The sequence below is a fragment of the Camelus ferus genome, chromosome 1, assembly GCF_009834535.1.
Source record: "Camelus ferus isolate YT-003-E chromosome 1, BCGSAC_Cfer_1.0, whole genome shotgun sequence".
Taxonomy (NCBI): Eukaryota; Metazoa; Chordata; class Mammalia; order Artiodactyla; family Camelidae; genus Camelus; species Camelus ferus.
The window spans coordinates 10,861,283-10,885,476 of record NC_045696.1 but is presented as its reverse complement, the minus strand read 5'-3'; the positions used below and the strand labels follow the sequence as shown (position 1 = coordinate 10,885,476).

Sequence of the window (24,194 nt, the reverse complement as noted above, 5' to 3'; positions counted from 1 at the left end):
AGCTCAGTGGTAGAGTGTGTGCTCAGCATGCACGAGGTCCTGGGTTCAATCCCCAGTACCTCCATTAAAATAAGTAAATACATAAACCTAATTACCCCCTCAAAACAAACAAACAAAATAAATAAAATAAAATATTTTTTAAAAAAAAGAAATCCAAGGCAAGCAGGGCTGAAAATGCTGGGGTCAGGCAGACAGGCAGGCAGCCTGAGTTCATCAGCTGATGGCTGGAGCACAGGGAGATTAAAACCCAGCTCTGCCAAGTAAACTTGAACAGAAGCTGAGACATTGGTTCAGGGTAATCATAGTGTCATTCATTCATTCATTCAACAAACGCTCATTGGGAGTTTACTGGGAGGCAGACACTTTGCTGGCCCTGGGGATATAGCCTAGAGTAAGACCATGAGCTTACGGAGCTTCTGTTCTTAGGGACTTGATTCTGCTTCCAGAGTCCAAGGCAGGCCAGGCCTGCATGTGAGGATCAAGGGGCTGCAACAGTAGGGAGGGAGAGGGAGGCAAAGACAGGAGTCAGATAGCACTTGGCATGTGCTGTATGCCAAGGCCAAGTGGAAGAAACAGAAATGAACAAAGCCTGGACCCTGCCCTCCAAGGACTCTTATGCAAAGGGAAAGACAAATAAAGCTGGACTGAGAAAGTCTCTCCTGAAAGTACACCTAGATACAGGATCACAGCAGAGAGATAGGTGAAGTCCATTCAGGGGACCAGATAAGGTGTTTTATAGTGTGTTGTGTTTATTTTGAAGTTGGCACAGGGTTCTCTTAAAGGATTTATTCATTGGTTCATTTTGTGACAAAAAAGGGCTTTGAGAAACACGTAGAGCCAGAGTTCTCCCGGAACAAGAGGCTTGTTTGACATTGTGCTAGAATGTGGTGGTGACTACCCACCTTGGTGAGGAACAGTGCTTAATTATTAATTACAAGATAATTTTAGATGATCAGCTGTCCCAGATTCCACTGGAGGTTTCTAGGACTTCCTGTCCCGGTAACCCCATCATCCCAGAACTAGGAATACTGCCGTTGGCCTGCTCTGATCCCAGCCTTAGAGGGAAAGGAAGGGACAGGCATCTATACATCAGCTGGAACCTGGTGACAGACGTGTCTCCCTCGTTCTTTAGGTGCTGATGCTGTTCAGAGGCATGCATGGAAGAAGAAAAGGGGTAAGAAGGAAAAAGGACATGGATTTCCAGGAATGAGTGCAGCTGGATTTCCTAGAATGAGAGGGATTTGTGAGCAACTTCCCAGATGTCCAGCTGCTGGCTGGACCTCAGGGGGGCCCCTGCCTTCTGGACATCAGGGAGCTCGAAGGCCAGAACAGGGAGGCCAGATATGTGAAGCCTCATGAAGGGGTACAGGGTGGGACAAGTATCCCTGGTAACCAGTTTATGCGGTTTCCATGGAGATGCTAGTTGGACATTTTTTCCTTCAGTTTCACCTTGGATTTCTTTCTTGAGGTTTGTTGAACATGGATTGTGAACACCCTCATTGCACTACGTATCCATTCATTTGTGGGCACATTCCAGCACAGCATAAGCAGAACGGGTGCAGATCCCTCACCTTGTCCCTGACACTTGATCTGCCCTTGCCCGTGGTAGTGGGGGCACTACTCGGAAAGAGACTTTTTTCTCTGGGGGTTTCTCAGCTTGTAGAAGGGAAATATGAATCTATTGGTGACTGCCTTGTATGAGCTTATCTGAGAATGAAGCCAATACAGAGGAAAACAGAGACAAGAAATGGAGAGATACTCCTAACACTCTTTTTTTTTTGAGCACCCAGATCAAGCCATACCTGACAATCTTCCTTGATTTTTTAAAGTATATGAGCCAAGTTTTTTTTTTTTTTTCCTACTTAAGCCAATCTGAATTGGGATTTCTGTAACAAACAGTTAACAGAGTCTTGGTACCCTGACATTTGGTAAACTGTGCCTTTTTCATTCATCCAATAAACATTTGTTGAGCGCTTGCTTTGTGCTAGACTCTGTGCCAGAAACAGAGAAAATAAAGCCAATCAGAGCTCCATGAGGGGTTATACCCCAGTCAAAGAGACATTGGAACCAATAATCACAGTGTAATGTGATAATAATTATAATCATAACTTGCATGAGATGTTAAGTCTGCACCTAGGACTGCCTGGCAGTGGCAAAGTTCATAGAGGAACTAATATCTGATTAGAGAAATATTTTCTTCAGTGGGAAAAATAAAAGGAAGATATTGATGTAATTAGTATAGAGTAAGCAGCATTTGAAATATCCAAAATTAGGACTGAAAGATTGACAGGCTATGGGGATGGCAGAGGTGGCAGTGGGACATTGGGAATCCAGGGGTCCTGTTGGGCTGGAATCCTCTGATTTGAAAATGACACATCATTTTCTCAGCATCCCAGCTTTTTGTGAGCTCCATCATTGAGATTTGCCTACTGTTTCCTAATATGCTTCACATCCCCAGGGGCAGGGGCATAGTGAGGGGTAGGGGGAGCGAGATGGCTTTGTTCCTACGCTACTTATGCCGTGCTGGAATCTGCCCACAAATGAATAAATGCGCCGTGAAAGACCGGCCAAGGTTAATTCCTCCCTTACATCACAGTGTGATGCCGTTGGTGGGTGGGGGAGGGTATGCTCTGCTCCACGCAATCATTCAGGGATTCAAGCTTTATTATTTTTTTTTATACCAACTTCTAAGGCCCTCAGGTCCTCCACAGTATTTTCTACATGCATTTCATGGGCCAGAACTCAGCCAAGTGGCACCACCTCATTACAGGCAGCTTGGAAATAAAGTCCAGCAACTGTGCCAGGAGAGGAGAGGAGAACATGGGTACCGGTGGGCACTAGATGTGCCTGACATACTGAGGTTGTGAGATACAATGAATGACTTTCTGCAACCATGACCAAAGCTCAGGGGGTGTCAGTCCACCTAAACTTTTCAGGCAAGATGCTGAAAGCCAGGTATGATCATTAAATCTTTGACCACTAAGTCACTGAGCTTGTTTAGAAACCAGAGCTCCTATTCAGACTCAGTTCAAATATAATTTTTATATTGCAGTTGGAGAAATCTTGATAGCAAGTAATACTAGCATGAAAGCGAAGATTCCTGAATTGAGCAGATACAGACATCAGTGACTTCAAAACAAATTCCACACAGATTCTTCTCAATCTAGGATTACACCCAAAATTTAGATAATGTTTATACTTGGCTCCAAAAGGAATGTTTCAAACTGAACTAGTTCTGTTTATAAGAAGATATTACTAGTAAGGAGATACTGTGTCAGTGGGAGGATAGCGTTTGGACCATTTGCCCAAAACAGTTTTGAAATACCATGAATAATGATGTTTTGAACTCTATAGTCTTAACACAAAAGACAAGAAATATGATTGTGGGAAAATAGAGGGCCACTCTCCAAATCCTTACAACAATTAAAAATCAAAAGTGATTTCGAATTTTAATTCAGAAGTAAGTTTAATTTGAAATTAGAAAGGAGTTTTTTTTTAAGTGGAAAGGCAATTAAGGAAAAGACTCAATTGAAGAAATTAGAGAAATAACAGGACCCGAAACTGATGAAATGCTCCAGCAAGAAGCAGACGGTCTGCAGTGTAATTCTGAGCTGCTGCCTGGGGAGGAAAGGCAGAGGAAAGTCGGCTTCTGGCATCCCAAGAAACCCACTTTGAAGCCAAGACTGGGGGAGCTCGGCAAGGGAGTGCCTCACAAATGCAATCCCCAAAGTGTGTCCCTGCAAAAATCCTCAAAGATTCAGAGGCAGTGAAAACAAGAGGAATTCCTGAAAAAGAGACAATTTGGAATCGTGGGTGCATCCCACAAAGTGAGACGTGTCCCCGCATGTTTGGAGTGTATTTTATCCAAAGGGTGCCCCCTGCTTGCTAACACTGATGGCCTCGCTCACCCCAGGGATCTAATGGGTCGCCCAAAGAACTTCCATGTGTACTCTGGGCACAAACAGCTGGGCAACTGATTATAACGCGATGTGAGTGCTGAGTGCTTATTAAAGACACAGATCGAGTGTTAGACACGAAGTAATAGGAAAGACTCCCAAAGAGGATGCTGTTTGGGCTGAGCAGAGAGGGGTTGGGGTGAGGAAAGCTGAGATGCTGTCGACAGAGGAGTCACTTGGGCAAAATCTCAGACTAGATTACTTGGTGTGTCGTGTCTCGGGGGCCCTGAGGCTGGGAGCAGAGGCAGGGCAGAGTAGACGGGGGACTGTGCCGGCCACGCTAAGGGGTTTTGACTACAAACTCCTGATCTTCACCCCGTCAATAAAAACCCACTCCAATAGATGTAATTTCTTTTATTTTTAAGGTTATATGAAATGCCATACTTCTCTACATTGTAAACAATACACAAAGAGTAGAATCTTAAATATTTGAGACAAAAAATAAAAATCAAAGTTTGAGTATTTTCAGTCCTACACCACTGGCACGGCGTGTGTACTCCCTTGGATGAACACACCCCCTTGGAAGGCCCCTGCAAGAGGCAAAAAAGCAGCACTGAAGGTTTGTAAGCAGGGAGACCTGTCTGCATCTGTGCTTAAGAAGTTCACTTAGGTGCCAGGTAGAGATGGAATGAGAGGCGTACAGACAAGAGGACAATGAGTTCTGAGTAAGAAAATACTTTTCTTTGGCATTTTCTTTGAAGGTGTATCGCTCTCCATCTGCTGGCTCCTTCTAACTCCAGGCTCTCCAGATAAATCTGTTTTAATATCTGGAATCCTTGAAGGACAGAGAAGACCAAGAGAGTAGGATTGAGGAGGTAGAATGAGGTCGAGGCTCCTGCCCTGCTGTCCCTTTGGCCATCCCCTATCTACTCTTTCCAGATGCCCGGGTCTACAAACTCACTCTCCAGTAGGGGTCTGATACCGCTGTTAAACCTTAATACAGATTTAAGTAAGCACATTCTCACCCAAGGGTATTTGCACTTTAAGCCTTATCCCTACCTTGCTCCTTGTTAGAGGGATAGCAAGGGTTAAATAGAAGTACAGGGCAAGTGTGGGGTCGAGACTCCTCTTTAGGACCCAGAATTGAGCAGTCAGGGTTCTCAGGTCCAGTTCCCACTTTCATGGCTAGGCAATCACCCTTCCCACGTAGGCCAAGGAGGAAATGTTGGCTACTCTGTATTATGTGCGTAAGATGCTCACGGTTGAGAAGGATTTTTGAAAAAAGGATTATTAGCACTTTTCTTTTCCTTGGCTCTGTTCCACAAGTGCACTGCAGGAGGTAGGTTAGAGAGAAACACTACGTAACACCATATTTAAAAGAGGAGTGATATTCTTGTTGTTTAATATATCAAAGCTTATAATGTTGAAAGTTAAGTTAACTTGAGTTTCTCCCCAGTGTTTTCTTACTGGGGTAAGTGTTGTCTTTGCTTGCTTCCTCACATTCCATGATAGCACCCTCCCTGACCCCGGGACAAGCCACTGGATTTTCACATGCCCTAACAAGTGTCTGATTCTGAAGTCACCGCCTTTACAGTCTCTGTTGACGAAGATCACTACCCTTTCATCAAGGTTTACACAGTTCATTGTGAGAGGCAGGAAGCTGGGTTCACTGTGATTCTGATGTGATCGGTTTCTTGTTTGATTTATGCAGCAGGACCTAAACTGCTATCGTCTGATTTATTTCCTTATCTAGAAAAAGAGGAAGTAAAAGTTCATGTCTCCGTAAGTTGGAATTTAGCGTCAAAATTAGCGTCAAGCATGCAATTTGGGCCTTCAGGAGACACAATGTAAAGTATTTTTGTGATTGTTCGTGTTCAACTCACTGGGGCATCTTGGGGCCAGAGAGCCTTTCTGAGTCATTTTTCTCAATATGGCGTGGAGATGATAATACCTACCACACAGGGTTAGAATACGATTAAAGCAAATGCATGTGGTAGTGTATACAGTCTATCAGTGCTAGTCGTAAGTATTATACTATTACTTATAAGTAACTATAATACACAGAGTACTAAAGTCCTGTTCATAAACTATGATATTTTGTAATGTCAGAATCACAGTGATGACAGGAACATATTAGCATGCGATTAGAGCACCCCAAAAGCCAGCCACCCCCCGCCAAAAATCTAAAGTAACAGTTCATTTAATGCACCGCTTGCATTGAAAATTTGAATGGAGAACAGGCTCAGCATAAAACAAAAAAGGCCTCTTGTGTCATTTTTCCTTAAACAAACAAATCCAATTTACAAATGTCCTCCTGTAAACTCTGGGGAAATGGGAAGCCTTGAAACTTAGTAAGCAAGTCTGGTAGATGCAAAGAATTGTCCAGTTCCCATTTCTGCCAATCTGAATGTATGTAAAACGTTTACAGAGACAGCAGGAGTATAGGATGTGATCAAAACACTTTCCTTCTGGTCTCCTGCTGTGCCTGCTGCATAACGGCCCCTAGAGATGTCCACACCCTAATCCCTAAAACGTGTGAATGTTACAAAGCGGGAGGGATTTTGCAGATGTGATTAAATTAAAGATCTTGAGATGGGGAGATTATCCCGGATTATCTGGACGGGCCCAATGTAATCACAAAGGTCCTGCTAAAAGGGATTCAGAAGGAGACAGAGAAGAAAAAGGCAAAGTGACAACAGAAGCAGAGATTGGAGTGATATGGCCACAAGCCAAGGAATGCCGGGAGCCTCTAGAGGCTGGAAGAGGCAAGGAATGGATTCTCCCCTGGAGTCTCCAGGATGAACCCTGCCAACACCTTGAATTGAGCCCAGTCAGACTGACTTTGGACTGCTGACCTCCGGAAATGTAAGAGAATAAATCTGTGTTGTTTTAAGCCAGCTCAGTTTGTGTGAATTTGTTACAGTAGTGATAGGAAATGAATAAGAAATTATGAGGAAATGCAACAAAACACATAAAACTGCTTTTGGACCAAACACACTAGCCCCTCTTTATTCACAGCCCTGCAGAATTCACTAGTTGTTTCATGTGTCCTTTTACGCTTGCTAGACTGGATCATAAGCTCTTAGGGTAACCGTGTCCTCAGTTCCTTTCAGTTCTCCTGTAGTACCAAGCTTAAGGCTGTCATAAAGTAGTCACCCTGTATTGGATCTGGCCCAGCATAAACAGGTGCATCCAGACATTACTCGTGAGTTCAGGCGATGACTGGATCCAGGTGGTTATTTGCATATGTGGAATTGTTGAAGAAAAAAGAAGGAAGAGTCAAGATGATGTGTGAGGGTCTGGGGCAGGAAGAGTGGAGGGATGGGAAGGCACTTGTCTCTTCTCAGCCCAGACTAATTAATGCCTTGGGCTGAGTCCAGTGGAGTTGTAGGCAGAGGCTGCCTGGACAGCTCTCAAGAACTCTGAGATGTGGGGCACAAGTGGTTTCTACCCATGTGACAAAGTGTGACATGAGCAGGGGACAGAGGCATTCTCCCCACTTCTGCACTGAGGGCAGCCCAGCTCTGGCACAGTGAGGGATGAAGGGCAGGCAGCACTTGGCCCCTCCTGGAGGCCAGACTGGGATGCCCCTGGATACTGCTCTCCAGGCAGCCAATCAACAGGGAGCCCCACGGCAGTGGCACAAGAATCAATCTCCAGTGGTGACTAGGGGCAGAGGCACATGAAGGATCATTTGTGAACTCCTGGGGACCCCAGGTAAGACCCTCCTAGGGACCCCACGAAATGATTAGAGGAGACTCCATTGTGTAGACATGGTGGTGGGAAGGAGGCAGGTAGGTGGGAGCATGAGCCAGCCAAATACAAGCAATTAGTGTTGATTTAACCTTATTTGTGTTTACTGGTTGTTGAAGCCAGGATCTCTTCAAGTACCCGTTGGATTGCTGCTTTCAGATTAAATGTATTTCACAGTAGAAATGAACTGAAATCCTCAAATCTTCTAGACTAAGATAATTAACTAACTGAAAGGCAGACATTTTATGTTTTGAAATCATTCAACTTAACTGAATGCAGATTTCGCCCACTAATTTGCTTATTGGATGCTGGACCCAATGCCTTTGCTGTGCTGTGTCAGCCAGGTTTCTGATCACAAAGCCCTGGTCTTCCCGTTGACCGTGGTTTCCCCAGCCCTCAGCACAGGGCCCGGCACACAGAGGCACTCCATACTTCTCTAATCCGAGTGAATCCCTGCGTTAGCTAAGTCAGAGATGTATGTTATTGATCCTATACTTCCCCTCTTACCCTTTACCTCCTAGAATTGTGGAGTGTATCGTATTATCAAGTCAACTAGCAAAATTCATCTTCTTCAGCAAGAATTTCAGCGTATGGCCTAGCCTAGAGGAAGCAGAGTCAGATTGTGGGTATGAGTAAGGGGGTGGGCCACTTGAGTTCAGTGTCCTATGCTTTGCCTGTGAGTCTCCTTAAAGGTCATTGAATGACGTCTGGCAAAAGTCCCACAAAAGTCCCATGAGACATCCCCAATCTCTTATGACTTCACCAATGAGCATTGTCTAAGTTTGCAGGTGTCTTGGAACTTTTCTGTGGATCTGCTGGAGACACAGGGAAAACACACTCAGGATGGGGACCATGAGCCCCACGTCAGGGCCCCAGGTCAGGGCTCCAGGTCACTGATCTTCTGCCTCACTGCAGACAGCTTCCCAAGCTGAAGGAAATCATGAGCAGAGTTAGATATATTGATCTCACAGACATTTGTGAGCATCAGAAGCCATCGCCCCAATTACTCTCGGCTGAGGGATTATAATAACCCCTGCTGCAAACTTCCCCACAGTCTAACATTTAAGCATCCAGTCTTGTAAAACTAACTCAGGGAGAGCTTTGCTCAAATTACTGGGCCTGTATTATATGAGTGTGAGGTTGCCAAGGAAAATAAGTCAGAGTAATCCCTTTGCTAGGAGATGAGAAACAAAAAAAAAAAAAAATGCTGGCAGACATTTAATATTTTAATTACCTGCTTCCAGAACAATAAAAAGGGATTCAGACCTTCCACTTAGAGTTGTACATTATTATAACTCCATAAATACTTTAAACTATTTCCTTAAGATGTAAGCCTTAAGCTTTTTCCTTTCATCTGTATTCAACATTAGATTTTAGAAAAGTAAGAATTAAATTTTCCTTTAGTGGTTTTAGTTATAAATATTGGAACCAAAGGCAGTTTAAACCTTGCTGCTTCCTTGGAAGATGTTTAAGTGTTTTTAAATGCCTCCTGGGAATGACAACTAAAGGTAATGTGGGATCCTGGAACAGAAAAAGGACACTAAGTAAAATCTAAAAAATTGGAATAAACTATGGACATTAGTTAATAATAATAATGTATCAATATTAGTTCATTAATGGTGACAAATGTATTACTGTAGTTACGTAAGATGTTAATAACAGGGGAGGCTGGGTGTAGGGAACTCTCTGTGCTATGTTCACAATTTTTCTGTATGTCTAAAGCTATTCTAAAATAAGACTTTTATTTGAAAAGAATGTCTCCTAATCTCATTGATGACTCATTGATGGTTATTTTGGTGACAAGAGCAGAGCTCCAGTGCATAATCTGGGCATCACAATTTGGGCTAAACTGAACATCCATGAAGTGGTGACTAGGCATGGCTCCAAATGAATTTTTTAGAACTCCTGGCCACAGAGAAGATTCCAGCTTCCTTAATAACCTTGGGGACCAGGCATTTCAGAGACGCGAATGAGCAGTGATCCTTTTATGGGAAATGGACCAAAACTAGAAGGGAGAGGCGTCAGGGGATATTGTGCGAACAAGTCCTGATGGGGTGTGTGTGTGTATTGTCTCCTTTTGTGTTTGGCCTCCCTCGTGCTGCTTATGTTGCCCTCTGTGTCTAGGACTGTTTTCTGTTTCTCATCTGCTGAGGAACCACCCTCATCTCTTAAACTGTCTTCAGATCTTTCATGAATCTTTAGTAAACTAGGTGCATGGATGATAGTTCTTGCCTGCCTCAATCCTGTTTTTCTTATTGGTCCACATCAGTCAACCATGAAAGAAATTTAAAAACAGCATTTTGCAAGCAAATCTATAATCATACAGAGAGCCCAGTGCCTGTTGGTGTTAGATTTTTAGCCACTCTACTCAGGCTGTTCTTCTGGTCACTCTATTGGGGTGATTGTCACCAGGTTCCCAGTGACTCTCATCTCCCAGGGTGCCAAATCCTATGGTTAATTTCCTCGTCTCATTCTGCTTGACTTCTCACCAGTATTTGACATGGTTGCCTACTCCCTCCTTCCTGAGCAAGGACTTGCTGTTCTTCCAAGATACCACATCCTCCTGTTTTTCTTGCTACCTCAATGGCCACTCCTTCCCAGTAGCTGGCTGGCATCTCCTCTTCCCTGAGGTTGTTGCACGCCCCTGGCTCAGTGCCTGGCTCTCTCCTCTATGTATATCCACTCCCTTGGTGACTCCATGCCAACTCATGGATTTAAATATTATCTGTACGCTGATGATTAACCAGATCCCGAACCCTGCCCTGAGCTTCATGCTCATATATCTAGCATCTTACTTGCTAACTGCACCTAAATAGCTAACAGACCCCTCCAACTTAACTTGTCAGATACACAGCTCTTGATTCTCAAGAGAGTTTAGACTACTAGGTAAGGATGCTATTGTAACAGCATCTTACTGCACCAACATTTACTGCCCCTCAGCCCTGAGTTCCCAAGGCTAACCTAGCTAGCTATAGAAAATTGATGAGAGGGAGTGGACTTCCAAATAAGAAATGTGGGTTGAAAAATGACTGAAATTAGGAAATCTATGTGTTTTTTAATGATTAGTAATAACATTTAATAAGTGCTTCTTTCGTGCCGGGTACTGTTTGAAGTTCTTTACATGTTTTATGCCACTTAACTCTTACAGTAATCATCAAGGTAGATATTATTTTCTGATATGAAAATGGAGACACAGAGAGGTTAAATAGATTGGTCAAAGTCACAGAGCCAGAAGGAAACAACTGAGACCTGAAGTCAGACAGCCAAATCTACTCAAGGAAGTCGTGGTAGAAATTACAGTGTTATTTCCCACCCCAGGGTCATGTTCCTACTCAAATGACATTCCATGGCTCATATTCTATTTATTGCTAGACTCTGTGGTCTTCAAGCTAAAGTGTGTATAGAAACCTCATGTTAGATGAATAGGATACAAAAGATACAAAAGGAATGAAGTGAATTCTGTTACCTACGGACATTAGAACACTTTTTTTTTTAAGAAACACGTAGATTTTAAAATAAGGGCAACACTGGTTGAATGCTGCTTCTGTTAACAGTCGTGGAATGTGGGACGAAGACAGAGAGTGAGCGAAAGGGAAGCCTCAACTAAAATATGTAGCTACTGCACCTTTCTGCTCAACACGGATCCTTATAAGAGTTAATTAACCAATGGTTGCACCCTCCTCAAGCCTTTCCCATGGATGGCTTGCCATATGCTCAGCTAATGAGCAGCAATCAGTGGTGCTCCAACCCCAGCTCAGCACATCTGCCCCTCTGTCACACACCCACAGAACTGTGTGGTTTGTCTCTTCTCTCCACTCACATGGAGACATGATCCATCAGACTGAATTTTAAAAGTGGATTGTATACTAGGTTTAAGCAATAAAAATGTTGATGGGAAAAAGAAAATTGGGAGATCCAAGTCAGCTGTTGAAAAATATTCATTTCCATAGACACTTTACTGAAACTGTTATTTTCACGAAATGCCCAATTTTGTTAAAAAAAAAAAAGTAATGAGAAATCTTTTTATCTTTCAAAAGAATTTTTTTAAAATATTGCACTACATTGCATTATTTGGTCTAAAAATATCCTAAAGATAGTTCTTTTCATTAAAAAAATTTCAAGCAAATGAGGTCTGATATTTTGGGGTAGTTTTTAAGGACAGGTTTTTATAAATACTGTGCACAATTCTTTTGAAACTCTTTTCTCAGTGTACACCAATACACTTATTGCTAAAAACAAACAAACAAACAAAAAAACCTGCCCCAAAACATACTTATTAAACAGTGAAAATATGCAGGACAGTGTAAAGATTACTGGTTTTGACAAAAACGTCCCCAGCATCTTCCCTTTTACCACAATATTTATCATGTTTGTTTCACTTTTGAATACAAGGATCAATTTTTGTTTTAAGTTAACTAACCAATCCAAATGTTAATGCTCATCTGAACTTGGTTTCTTGTCTTCTTATGTTTTCTAATGCATCGTGTGAAAATAAGCAGTAAATTCAATACCACTAGATAAAAGCAGAGCAAAGGAACAATAAAAGCTCATGTTTTGAGAATTCCTAGTTTTGTTTGTGATCATGATAAGGAAAAGAGATACTGCCTTCATTTGTTACTGAGCATTAAAGACTAACAGGAAAATAAAGCCAAATTTTCAACATGGAAACAAGAAAACCAGATTCCACAGAGATATCTGTTACGTAATATTAACCTAAATGAGTTTATCTATTTAGGGACTAATGAGAAGACCGTTTCATTCTTTGCTTAATGTACTGAAAACATTTCCTTTTAAAGGCAGAATCTCAGTAAAGAGCAATTCACATGCCTGGAAGTTTAAGGAGTGTTTAGTGGTGAAAATGACTCACTTGTAAGTGTGCTTTATGTTCAGGAAATGCAAACACTACAAGAAGGTGACTCCAACTTGGTGACTCTTCAAACTATCACAGAACTTTTCCTGTCATGCAGCAGAAATTCTGAAGCTATTAAAAACCGTCTGTCAAGCTAGACATTCTTTTCAAAAAAGAAGAACAGAGAAATTACTCACATCTCGGAGTTCCAATGCGAGGCTGGTTGCTCTGCTGCCCGGACCTCTGGCTGATCCTTCACTCTGCCTTGACAGCTGGTTTAATCTGCGAGGCAGGACCGAATGCCTGCCCTTGCACTTGCTGTTCTTTTCTGTTTTCAGAGGGCCAGTGACCCTGCTCATTTCCATGGCAACCAGAAGGAAGCTGCCGGTCTACCAGTTTCATTAAGCACACAGCGGGAGAGAACCCTCCTTGGTGACTGCTGGCCACTCTTTGGGGGTTCCAAAGTGGAAAGTTTCCAGAAGAAACTAAGGAGGCTGCTGCTCTAGGCTGACTGGAAGGGCTGACAGTAATGGAAGAAATTCTACTTGAGCAGGAAATTGAATGGATTAAGTACAGAGTGTGGAGACTCCTTGATGCTTCACTTCCATGATTTGCTGCCCTCTTTTTGGTCTGATGAAGTGTAACTTATGGCAAATGCTTGAACTAGTGTAAAAACTGTCTTATTGTGGTTGTTCCAAAGAGAAAGTGAACTCATTTCAGCTCCAAAGATGTAGTCTTGTTCTCTTTTTTTAGTTCATTAAAAAAAAAATGTTAAAAACCACAGAGCAAATAAACATATAAAAAACATTCTATTACATTAACTGATGAGGGCTCATTAGATATTGATGTGGTAATGGAAGAAAGTCTTTCGCTAGAAAAACACTAGAAAACTAGAGCAATTGATTTGTAATTACCCAGATATGGATTATCTAATATTTTAAAGAGGAGGGCACCTCCCTGGGGAAATGTATCCATTTATTTATCATTCATCTAGTGAACCCTGTCTACACTCCTGCACTGTACCAGAAGCTTTAAAGATCAAAAGTGATAAATGTCATCATTCTTGTCTTCAAGGAAGTTATCATATGAATGGGGTGATTATACAAGTTGATTGTGGAAAATGTTTGAAGGGAGGTACAAAGAAAATATGCGGGTGATTCAGAAAAGGTAGGACTACCTTTTGGCAGTGAGACTGGACAAGTCTTTGTGGAGAGATTGCTGCTCTGGGCTTGAATCAATGTCTAGGATTTGAGTAGTCAGATATGGGGGAAAGGACAGTAATAACTCATGGTAGGATTCTTTGGCCAATGGAAGACGTGAGCTGATAAATAAATGTTTCCTTCTCTTTCACCCAGTACAGTCCTGAAACACACATCATCTCGCTTCTCAGGTCGTCCCCAGGATCAAGCAACTCAAGCAATTAAGAACATTGCTGGAGCAAAGATGTGGAGATGGGAGAGCACCAGGACTCTCCAGCTCTTTGCAAGCCAGTGATTCATAGTCAGGAGCAAGCAATTTGAGACTAGAGAGAACCCACTATTTTTGGTGTTCAGTTTCAGCAAACAAACACATAAATTCTACCACATGAGAATTGTGGAAAATGGACTTTGGTTCAAATCTCGATTCTGCTACTTTCTTGAACATTATTTTTTTAATTTTTTATTTATTGAAGTTAGTTGATTTCTAATATTGTGTTAGTTTCATGTGTATAGCACAGTGATTCACTTGGGTTATTTTTGCAGATTATATTCCATTGTAGTTATTATAATACATTGAACATTATCATTTAACCTTTAGGAGCTTCAGTTTCCTTATCTAGGAAATGGGGATAGTAATATTTCATCAAAAGGTTGAGGTGAGGATTAAATAAGATGATATATGGAGACAGGACACCTAGGATGGAGAAAGGAAGGGTGACTGACCATACACCAGCTTTCCCAAACTTCCAGAGAAATCATGGCTAATGTAATGGTTTGGTGTACTCAAGCTCTGTTCCAACATTTTCTCTCTTGCTTGCCAAATCTGCTACAGAGACTGGAAAGCTAAAATACTCACCTTGCAGAGCCTTCAGCTACTATTGCAGCTGAGACTCCACACATGATTTAAGTTTTATTGATCATTTATCCTTGATTCAGAACTGAGTCACATGGAGAGAGGACCACGAGAACTCGTTTGGGAATCGAGTTCAGTGGCAGGGAGCAAGGAAGGAGTTCTGAGGATCTCTGTTGCTGGCATGGGTCTCAGCAGACCTGGCCTCCCCTGAGAGCTAGTGCTTTTGGGTTGAATTGCTTCCTGGTTGTGGCAGATACATCTAGGATCCGATGACTGTGGCACTGGCTTCCTGTTGGAGAAGGTGGCCTCTTAATTCAGCAACTGCCAGATTGTGAAAGAGGCAGCAGCTCCCTCCCTGGATGGCCCAATTCTCTGGTGACTTTCCGGGTTCAGGAGTCTTTTCAGCCCTCCCACATGATTTAGGAACTTGCTGTATGTCTTTTAAAACTCCTTGCTGTTTAAACCAGCTAGAGTGAATTCTGTTGTCTGGAACCAGCATGAACCCTGAATAACGTACTGGGGATCAATTCTGGCCGAATCAAGGCAAGTGGAAGTTTGTTGCTCCAGTCTCTTCTGCTTCTTCCTACTTGAACATAGACACAGACTGGGGGAGTGCTTCCTATCGCTAGGAGGGCAGAGCGGGAACATGAAGGAACCTGGTGCTTTGAGGACATTGCTGAATCCCTACCACAGCTCTGTACCACCCAGTCTGCAAGATAGAGTTAAGATCATGGTTATTTTAATAACTAACTAGGATAAGCCACATCGAGTATTGAGCCTAAACTGTGCACAAAGGAGACATTCAATAATGGGAGCTATTAAAATCATTACTTGTTGTCATGTTCTCTGTTTATGACCTTGATGCTTTCCAGGACCTCTTGCTGAGTGGGGGACTGGGATGAAGGCAAAGAGGGTGTGGAGCTAGGTTCCTCCCTGGAAACTTGAAGGCAACAAAACAAAACAAAATAAAAAACCCCAGCTGCCAAAGAAATATGGCTGGAAATATGGCTAACATGTGCGGCATGTTAAACATTTATCGCTGGTTTTATATCTCTCCATCTTACTAAAAACTTCATTTCCATTTGCTCTTTCTGTTAGCTGGGTCACACAGTTGAAGCTGATTTAGCAAAGATGAGTGCTGAGAAGACTAATGAAACCATGGGACTGCCTGTTCTGTTCAGCTGTGGAGTCAAGGGGTGGTAGACAAGTATTTGTTCACTGTGTGCTTGAATTCTACTTTCGTCCTGGACTAATTTTGTTTCTTTCATTCTTTTTAATCACAAGAACAAGGCAGCCTCCTGATAGCATATTCAAATAATACCCAGTGTTTTAAACAAGAGTGAAAATCTATGCTTACCTCTCCAACTTATTCTGAAGAAATAATGCTTGAGTCAATCTTCATGGAAGCAAATCTTGCCTTGTCTTTAAACTTCAGCAACTGCTTTGAGTGTTAACATGCTGGCTCCTTAAACTCTTCTGCAATGAGATCTCAAACCCCACTGCTTCCTACAGTCTTTCTCTATGTGTTATCATCCGAAGTCTCTACTACCACGGGCTTAACCACCTCAAGATCATGACCAGTATCTTCTAATACTGTTTATTCTGTTCTGGGAAACTTCAGGAATCATGTCAGATTCCTCCTTTCCTTCTCAGCTCCTTCTGTGGCAACGTCAGCAACCATGATGCTCACTTCACTGCAGGACACAGACACGCATGTCCTCACCTACCAGCACTGAGGGGGCTCTAGACTTTGTCATCGGTATATGGCTCCGTTCCACCTTCAGATGCCACTGCTTCCTCTTTATTCTTTCTCCCATGCTCCTGCTCCGCTCTCACAGAAACCTCTATATGTCTGTGCCTTGGTTTTATTTTATCTGTTACATCCACTCTTGATTCTCTGATCAGCTGCTTCCATGCCTCCCTCCCCCAACTCTGATGACCCTCCCACCTAGCCGTGGCTGGATGCCCCAGACCATCCCACCACTGGGTCATTATCTGCACAGTCTGCTTTCTCAGCTCCTGCTCTGAGGAGCGGTTGGTTGAATCTGTGGATGTGGAATTGCAGATACAGAGGAAACGCAGATACCAAGGGTCCACTATAAATTATACTAGAATTTTCTACTGCAAGGAGGGTCAGCACCCCTAAACCCCACATTGTTCAAAGGTCAACTGGACTAAAGTAATTTGTCATAGGACATCATCTTAACAGCAACATTATCCATGATCTTACCTGGATCTGTAAAGAAGTATAGTGCCTACCACTTTATGATGGTTACAATACATATAGAAATTAGTCGAGAAGAGCAAAGGTGTGATATGATATAGATGTTGGCCGTAACCCACTCCTGTGTGGCAGTTTCACAGCAGACAGGATTCCAGTGTGTGCCTCGGCAAAATTTAAAAACTACCACCTGTCTTGGATTGTGGAGTCATTAACAAATGGTAGGAACCAGGAATATCGAAGCTACAAAGGCCGGCGACCTATTGCATTTTGTATCTCTAAATCTTTACTGTCTGAACTTTGAACTTCAGACAAGCACAACCTCTTCATCCTGAAAAAAATAAACCTTCACTTGACTTTAGAGTGCCATCAGCTATCATTCTATTGTCAAATAGATCTACTGAAACTTCACTCTCCAAGTCCTCCATTGAGGACTTTCTTTTCAAATCTAGTGACTCTAAGCTTTAACCTATTCACCCTCTCTGTGGTATTTGCCTATTGGCCGACTTTTCCTTTCCCCCATTGTCATCCATGGTTCTATGATTTTTCTTGGTTTACTTCATTGACTAAATCGTCTCTTTCCTTTTGGCTCCTCTTTCTCCTTCCTTTGAGCACTACCTGAAGCTCATCCTTGACTCTGATCTTCTTTTACACTTCTTCACGAATTATTCCAATCCCTTGTGTCGATTATACTGAGGTCATTTGGAGAACAAGTAGTCAACACAGACTATTAGAAATAGGAGAGGGGAGGGTATAGTCAGTGGTAGAGCACATTCTTAGCATGCACAAGGTTCTGGATTCAATCCCCAGTCCTTCCATTAAAATAAATTAAATAAAATATTAAATCTAATTATTCCCCCCCCAAAAAAAGAAATAGGCAGGCTGTCTTCTTGATATTAGAAATCCATCCTCAGTAGGTAAATTGTTTACATCCTTACACAGCAGATTTTTCAGTTTTGGACAGCTCTACTATGTAAAATGGTTTAGTATATATGGCTGAATCTGTCTCCTGGTAATTTTGAGACCTGTTTTTCTGTCCTGCAAAGTAACATTGAAAAATCTTTCTTCTTTTTGATAACCCTTAGCAATACTCTGCTGGCTTATATTAAGCTCCTCTTAGTCACTCAGACGACAAACCTCAGAAACATTTTTGATTCTTCCTTCTCCTTTAGTTCATAGAGCAAACAAGTCACCAAGCACTCAAGTCTTGTTTTGAAGTTTCTCCTGCAGAAATAGCATGTTTCAAGGTAGAAAAATTAAGTATTATAAAATAATAACTCATCTCAATTGAATTTATAGAGCTAATGCAATAGCGATAAAAGTCTCCATTGGATTTTTTTTCAAAGGAGTCAATACAAGTTTTCTGAAATTCAACTGAGACAATAAACAAAGAATAGTACAAAATAAAGAGTGGTAAGGAGAGATTAGTTACATGCATTATTAAAACAAAGTCACAGTCTTTAAAATAGTGTGGTACTGTCTTGGACTGATCAATGGAACAGCATAAACAACTTAGAATTACAGTTTATTAAATATAAAAATGTGATATATAAAAGAAAGCAATCATATCAATGAGATTAAAGATTACTCAGCAATGATTCCTAAATCACTTGCTAGGAATTTATATTGTTACTGTATATTGAATAATGTTTATATGGGATTAATGAATTTAAAAAATAAAATCATAGACAAATAAGAGGAAAATTAATTGAAAGGTGCTTAAATCTCTGAAACACTGAGAAGCTTTTTTTTATTAAAGAGTAGTTGATTTACAATATTGTGTTAGTTTCAGGTGTATAGTGTAGTGATTCAGTATTTTTAATTTCTTTCTTTTTTTGGTGGGGAATTAGGTTCACTTATTTATTTATTTATTTTTAGAGGAGACACTGGGGATTGAACCCAGGACCTTGTGCACGCTAGGCATGTGCTCTATGACTTGAGCTATATCCTCCCCATGTGATTCAGTATTTTTGCAGATTATATTCCATCATAGGTTATTACAAGATAATGGCTGTAAGTCCCTGTGCTATGCAGTATATCCTTGTTGCTTATCTACTTTATACATAGTAGTTTGTATCTGTTAATCCCATACCCCTAATTTGTCCCCCCCCATTCCCTCACCTCTTTGGTAACTGCAAGTTTGTTTCCCATGTCTGTGAGTTCTGTTTCTGCTTTGCATATACATTCATTTATATTATTTTTTAGATTCCACACATAAGGGAAATCACATGGCATTTGTCTTCCTCTGTCCGATTTATTTCACTAAGTATAATAATCTCTGGTTTCATCCACACTACTGCAAATCACAGTATTTCATTTTTTATGGTTGAGTAATATTCCATTATATATATGTATGTATATGTATATACATCTTTTTTATCCATTCATCTGTCAATGGATGCTTAGGTTGCTTCCATGAATTGGCTATTGTAAATAGGGCTGCTATGAATATTGGGGTGCATGCATCTTTTTCAATTAGAGTTTTGCCAGTTTAACTTTACCCATCTTTTTATTTTAACATTTCTGAATAAATATTTTACTGTATGCACCTCTCATGAGGTAGTTTACATTTTAAAACAATCGTCTGCTGATGAACATTTAGATTGCTTCTTAATCCTCGTCTTCTTAATCCAGTCATCTATTGATGGGCACTTAGGTTGCTTCCATATCTTGGCTATTGTAAATAGTGCTGTTGTGAAAGTTGGGGTGCATGTATCTTTTCAAATTAGTGTTTTTGTTTTTTCTGGATATATACCCAGGAGTGGAATTGCTGGATTATATGGTAGTTCTTGTTTTAAAGTTTTTAAGGAATCTCCATATGGTTTTTCATAGTGGCTGCTCCAATTTACATTCCCACCAACAGTGTGCAAGTGTTCTTTTTACTCCATGTTCTCTACAACATTTGTTGTTTGTAGACTTTTTGATAATAGCCATTCTGACAGCTATGAAGTGATACCTCATTGTGAGCTATTTGTATACTTTGGATATTAACACCTTATTTGTCGCATCATTTGCAAATATTTTCTCCCACTCCATAGATGGTCTTTTTATTTTGCCAATGGTTTCCTTTGCTGTGGCAAAGCTTTTAAGTTTACTTAAGTCCCATTTGTTTATTTTTGCTTTTATTTCTTTTGCCTTAGGAGACTGATTCAAGAAAATATTGCTATGAATTATGTCACAGAGTGTTCCACCTATGTTCTCTTTTGAGAGTTTTATGGTTTCATGTCTTACATTTAGGTCTTTAAACCATTTTGAGTTTATTTTTGTATACTGTGTGAGGAAATGTTCTAATTTCATTGTTTTTGTTGGAGAGGGTGAGCTCCAAATCCTGCTATTCTGCCATCTTGAAGTCTCTCCCCTAATCTCATTGTTGTGCATGTGGCTGTCCAGCTTTCCCAGCACCACTTGTTGAAGAGATTATCTTTTCTCTATTGTTTATTCTTGCCTCCTTTGTTGTTTATTAATTGACCGTAGGTGCCTGGGTTTATTTCTGGGCTCTCTATTCTGTTTCACTGATCTGTGTGTCTGGTTTTCTGCCAATACCACACTTTTTGGATTACTGTAGCTTTGTAGTATAGTCTGAAATCTGGGAGGATTGTACCTCCAGCTTTGTTCTTTTTCCTCAAGATTGGTTTGGTAGCTCAGGGTCTTTTGCAGTTTTATGTGCATTTTAGTTTTATTCATTCTAGTTCTGTGAAAAAATGTCCTTGATATTTTGATAGGGATTGCATTAAATGTGTAGATTGCTTTAGGTAGTATTTTAATTACTTCTTTAATAACATGAATTATTCCAGTACAAGAGCATGAGATATCTTTCCATTTCTTTGAATCTTCTTCAGTTTCCTTCATCAGTGCTATATAGTTTTCAGAGTCTTTCACCTCCTTGGTTAAGTTTATTACTAGGTTTTTTTGGTTTTTTTTTTTTTTTTGATGAGATTTTAAAAAGGATTGTTTTTAAGTTTTTCTCTTTCTGATATTTCATTATTGGTGTATAGAAATGCAATGGATTTCTGTATAGTAATCTTGTATCCTGCAACCTTGCTGAATTCATTTATTGGTTCTAATAGTTTCTGAGTAGAGACTTTAGGCTTCTCTGTATAAATTATCATGCCATAAGGTAAGAAGTGATAGATGGTGCAGCCACTTGGGAAAACAGTCTGGAAGTTCTGCAAAAGATCAAATACAGAGTTACAATATGACCCAACAATTTCACTGTTAGGTATATGAGAAAAATGAAGACACATATTCCCAAAAAAACTTGTACATGAATGTTCTTAGCATCATTATTCATAATACCCTAAAAATGAAGACAACCCATATAGTCTTTATCCATCCACTGACAAATGGATAAATAAAATATGGTATATTTATATAATGGAATATCATTTGGCAATAAAAAGGGATGAGATACATGATGCAATATGGGTAAGCCTTAAAAACACTACCTAAGTGAAAGAATTTGGACTGAAAGTATTACATATGGTGTGATTCCATTTATATAAAATACCCAAAATAGATAAATCTATAGAGAAAGAAAGTAGATTAGTGGTTGCCTACGGCTAGGGGTTGGGGGTGTGGGTTTCTTTTTGGAGTGATGAAAAGTTTCTAAAATTGATCAGGGTGATGGATATACAATTCTGTGAATATACTAAAACCATTGAATTTTGCATTTTATAAGGGCATATTGGCCCCTCTCTCTCTCCCTCTTTGGAGACGGTCCGCATTCTGTCTATGGAATGTGTACCTACTTTTAATCTGAGCACCCAACCCCTACACCTTGTGGCCTTGCTCTTGCCTTTCAATGTATCTCTCTGAATAAATCTACCTTCATTCAAAAATAAATAAATAAATAAATAAATAAATAAATAAATAAATAAATAAATAGGCATATTGTATAGTATGTGAATTATATCTCAAAACTGTAAAAAAAAAAAAGAAGTAATTGAAGAAGTCAGAAAATATCAACCTATTACATTTCAAAAGATGCTAACCTTATCCTAAATCCTTTCTTAAATGAGATAAGAGTAAATAGTGTTCAAAAGGGCAGAGAGATCAAATAAGATAAGAACTGAAACCATGTGGACCATGAATCTGGAACCTTCTTCCTACATCACTTACAGCCCATAGATTTCTGACCAAATACTCCACCTACTGGATGGTGATACTGGATGCTCAGGGAATCAGACCTTAAACCCTGCCACGCCAAATGTTTACCAGCAAAACTTACCTTAATGAACTCTGTTATGTTAGAGGGGGTTCTCATATTCGCTTTATCTCATTTCTACCGAAGTTCCAAACGATTGACGAAAAGTTAATGTCTGTTAGAAACACTATCTGTGAAGCAATAAGATTACTTTTGTTATAAGCCAGACATTGATAGGATGAAACCAGAAACAAAAATTAGCTTCTTGTCTTGAGAGGAGGAGGGGGGTCCAACTAGTCAAGAGGATGGAAAGACAGACCAACTGCACTTGTTAGTCAACCTCGTCCTGATTCTGACTGATTTCTCCTAATATGTAGCCCTCAAATGGTCATCGGGGTGTCTATTTTAAATCCTTTAAGTTTATTGGGGTGGGAGTGGGGAATAGTAAACCCTGGATATTTCAGATCATAGAAGTACCATTTGTGTGGCTTGCCCAAACTAATGTTTTTATGAACTCATGGAATCCTACTGGCTTTAGGTGGCAAAGTAATGCTGCTACTTGGTCAGTTAGAAATGAAATGTAGGGTCATGGTTCACAGAATTTTTTAAAAAATCAATTTTGCAGTATTTTAAATATCACTTGCAAAAACAGGAAATGCTGCAAATGTGTTCTACTGGCTGATAAAATGAGAATGACAGTAATAAATCTTCTAATAAAAAGAATGGTGTAGTAAAATTACTGCAGGAAAAAAACACACCTTTATGGCAAAACCACAAAATGTTGTAGCTGCATAATGTTATTTGTTTGGGCAGGTGAATCATAATTCTGTACATTGCAGCTTTTCTACGTTTTAGGAACATGTAGTAAAAAGACTGTGAAATTAAAGAACTATTTTAAAAACTCCGGGAAGTCATAAATACTTGTTGTAACAGATGAGCGTAAAAGATTTACTGCAAAGTCTACTGGACCTCCAAGAAGACTCTGTTTTGCTCTGTGTCTGATCTCTGTGGCATTTTACCAGACAATGTGCTTCTGAATAGACAAAGAGCACATCAAACCACCCATGTTTGCACCATCAAGTTTGGAGATTCTGTTCCCTTGATCAAAGAATTTCTATTGGGCATCCACGATGCACGATGCACGGCGCATTTCAGAATGTGGAGGTAGAGCAGCGAGAAGACAAAGTACACCCCGTGGAGCCGATTCTTGGTGGGGGCAGCTTGAAGGTAAGTAGGGGGGGGATGCACACAGATAAAATGATTAATAGAGTAATTCAACTCATTTACCTATGTTTGCTTTTTGATAGGAGTGGATCCTGAACTCTTAATCTGTCCTCTATTATGTTTTTCTGTTGCTTTTTCTTCTTCTTTGCTTCCTTCCACTATTGAATATTCTTTTCCTTTAGTTACTAAAATTTCTGAACTTTGTTAGGCATAGATCTGCCAAGTTGAGAATGCCTGCCTGTCCCTTGTAACTAGGTGTAGCTACTTCTACACAACTAGTCATAATAACAGTAACAAAAACCCAATAGCCCTTAGTAAGTGCCAGGCAGTGTTTTAAACACTTTCTGTATACTACTCATGTAATCCTCTCAACAACTCTCTATGATAGGTGCTAGTATTATCCTTATTTTTCCAATGTGGAAATAAAGAACAGGGAGTAACTTGTCCAGGTTCTTATAACTAGTGAATCCTAGAGCTGGGATTGGAAGCCAGGGGGCCAGCCCCAGAGTCCATCCCTAATCTGAAGTTTTAAAGATATGTCTTCATATTTTCTCCTGAACATTTTAAAGTTTTGCTTTTCACATTTGAGTTTTTAATCTATCTATAACTAACTTTCAGCATGATATGACTTAGGCATCTATTTTTATACGAATAACTCGTTTTCCCAGTTCCATTTATTGGTATGCAAACATAATATTTCTGTCTATGTCTATGAGATTGTCTCTGCTTTCTATACCATTCTCCTGGCAAATTTGTCTATCCCTGTGTCATTATCAAATTGCCTAAATTAATTTAAAGCCCAGTAAGTTCTCTATCACTTTATTTCTCTTCTCCAGGAGTGTACTGGTTACCCTAGACCCATGCTCCTCTGAAAATTTTAGATCTAGCTTTTTCTGTCTCCCAGAAAACCCCCTAAAGCTTTTTTAATCTTTAGGCAAATCTTTAGTTAGTTGCCACAGGCAAATTTAGAGTTAAATTTGGAGAGAATTCAAATAGTAATATCTGTGAACATGGCATATACTTCCATTATCTGAATATTCTTCAATGTCTTTTAAT

At 40.3% G+C, this 24,194-nt stretch overlaps 1 long non-coding RNA gene across 1 annotated transcript in view; it reads left to right on the top strand.

Moving 5' to 3' along the window:
- Positions 1 to 3,755: 3,755 nt before the first annotated feature.
- The window catches only part of LOC116662006, a 20,864-nt gene continuing 425 nt past the window's right edge, over positions 3,756 to 24,194 (top strand). The window contains exons 1-3 of the long non-coding RNA XR_004317987.1: positions 3,756 to 3,766; positions 8,420 to 8,429; positions 22,780 to 23,141. This is a non-coding gene — a long non-coding RNA (uncharacterized LOC116662006). The remainder of the gene's footprint in view (positions 3,767 to 8,419; positions 8,430 to 22,779; positions 23,142 to 24,194) is intronic.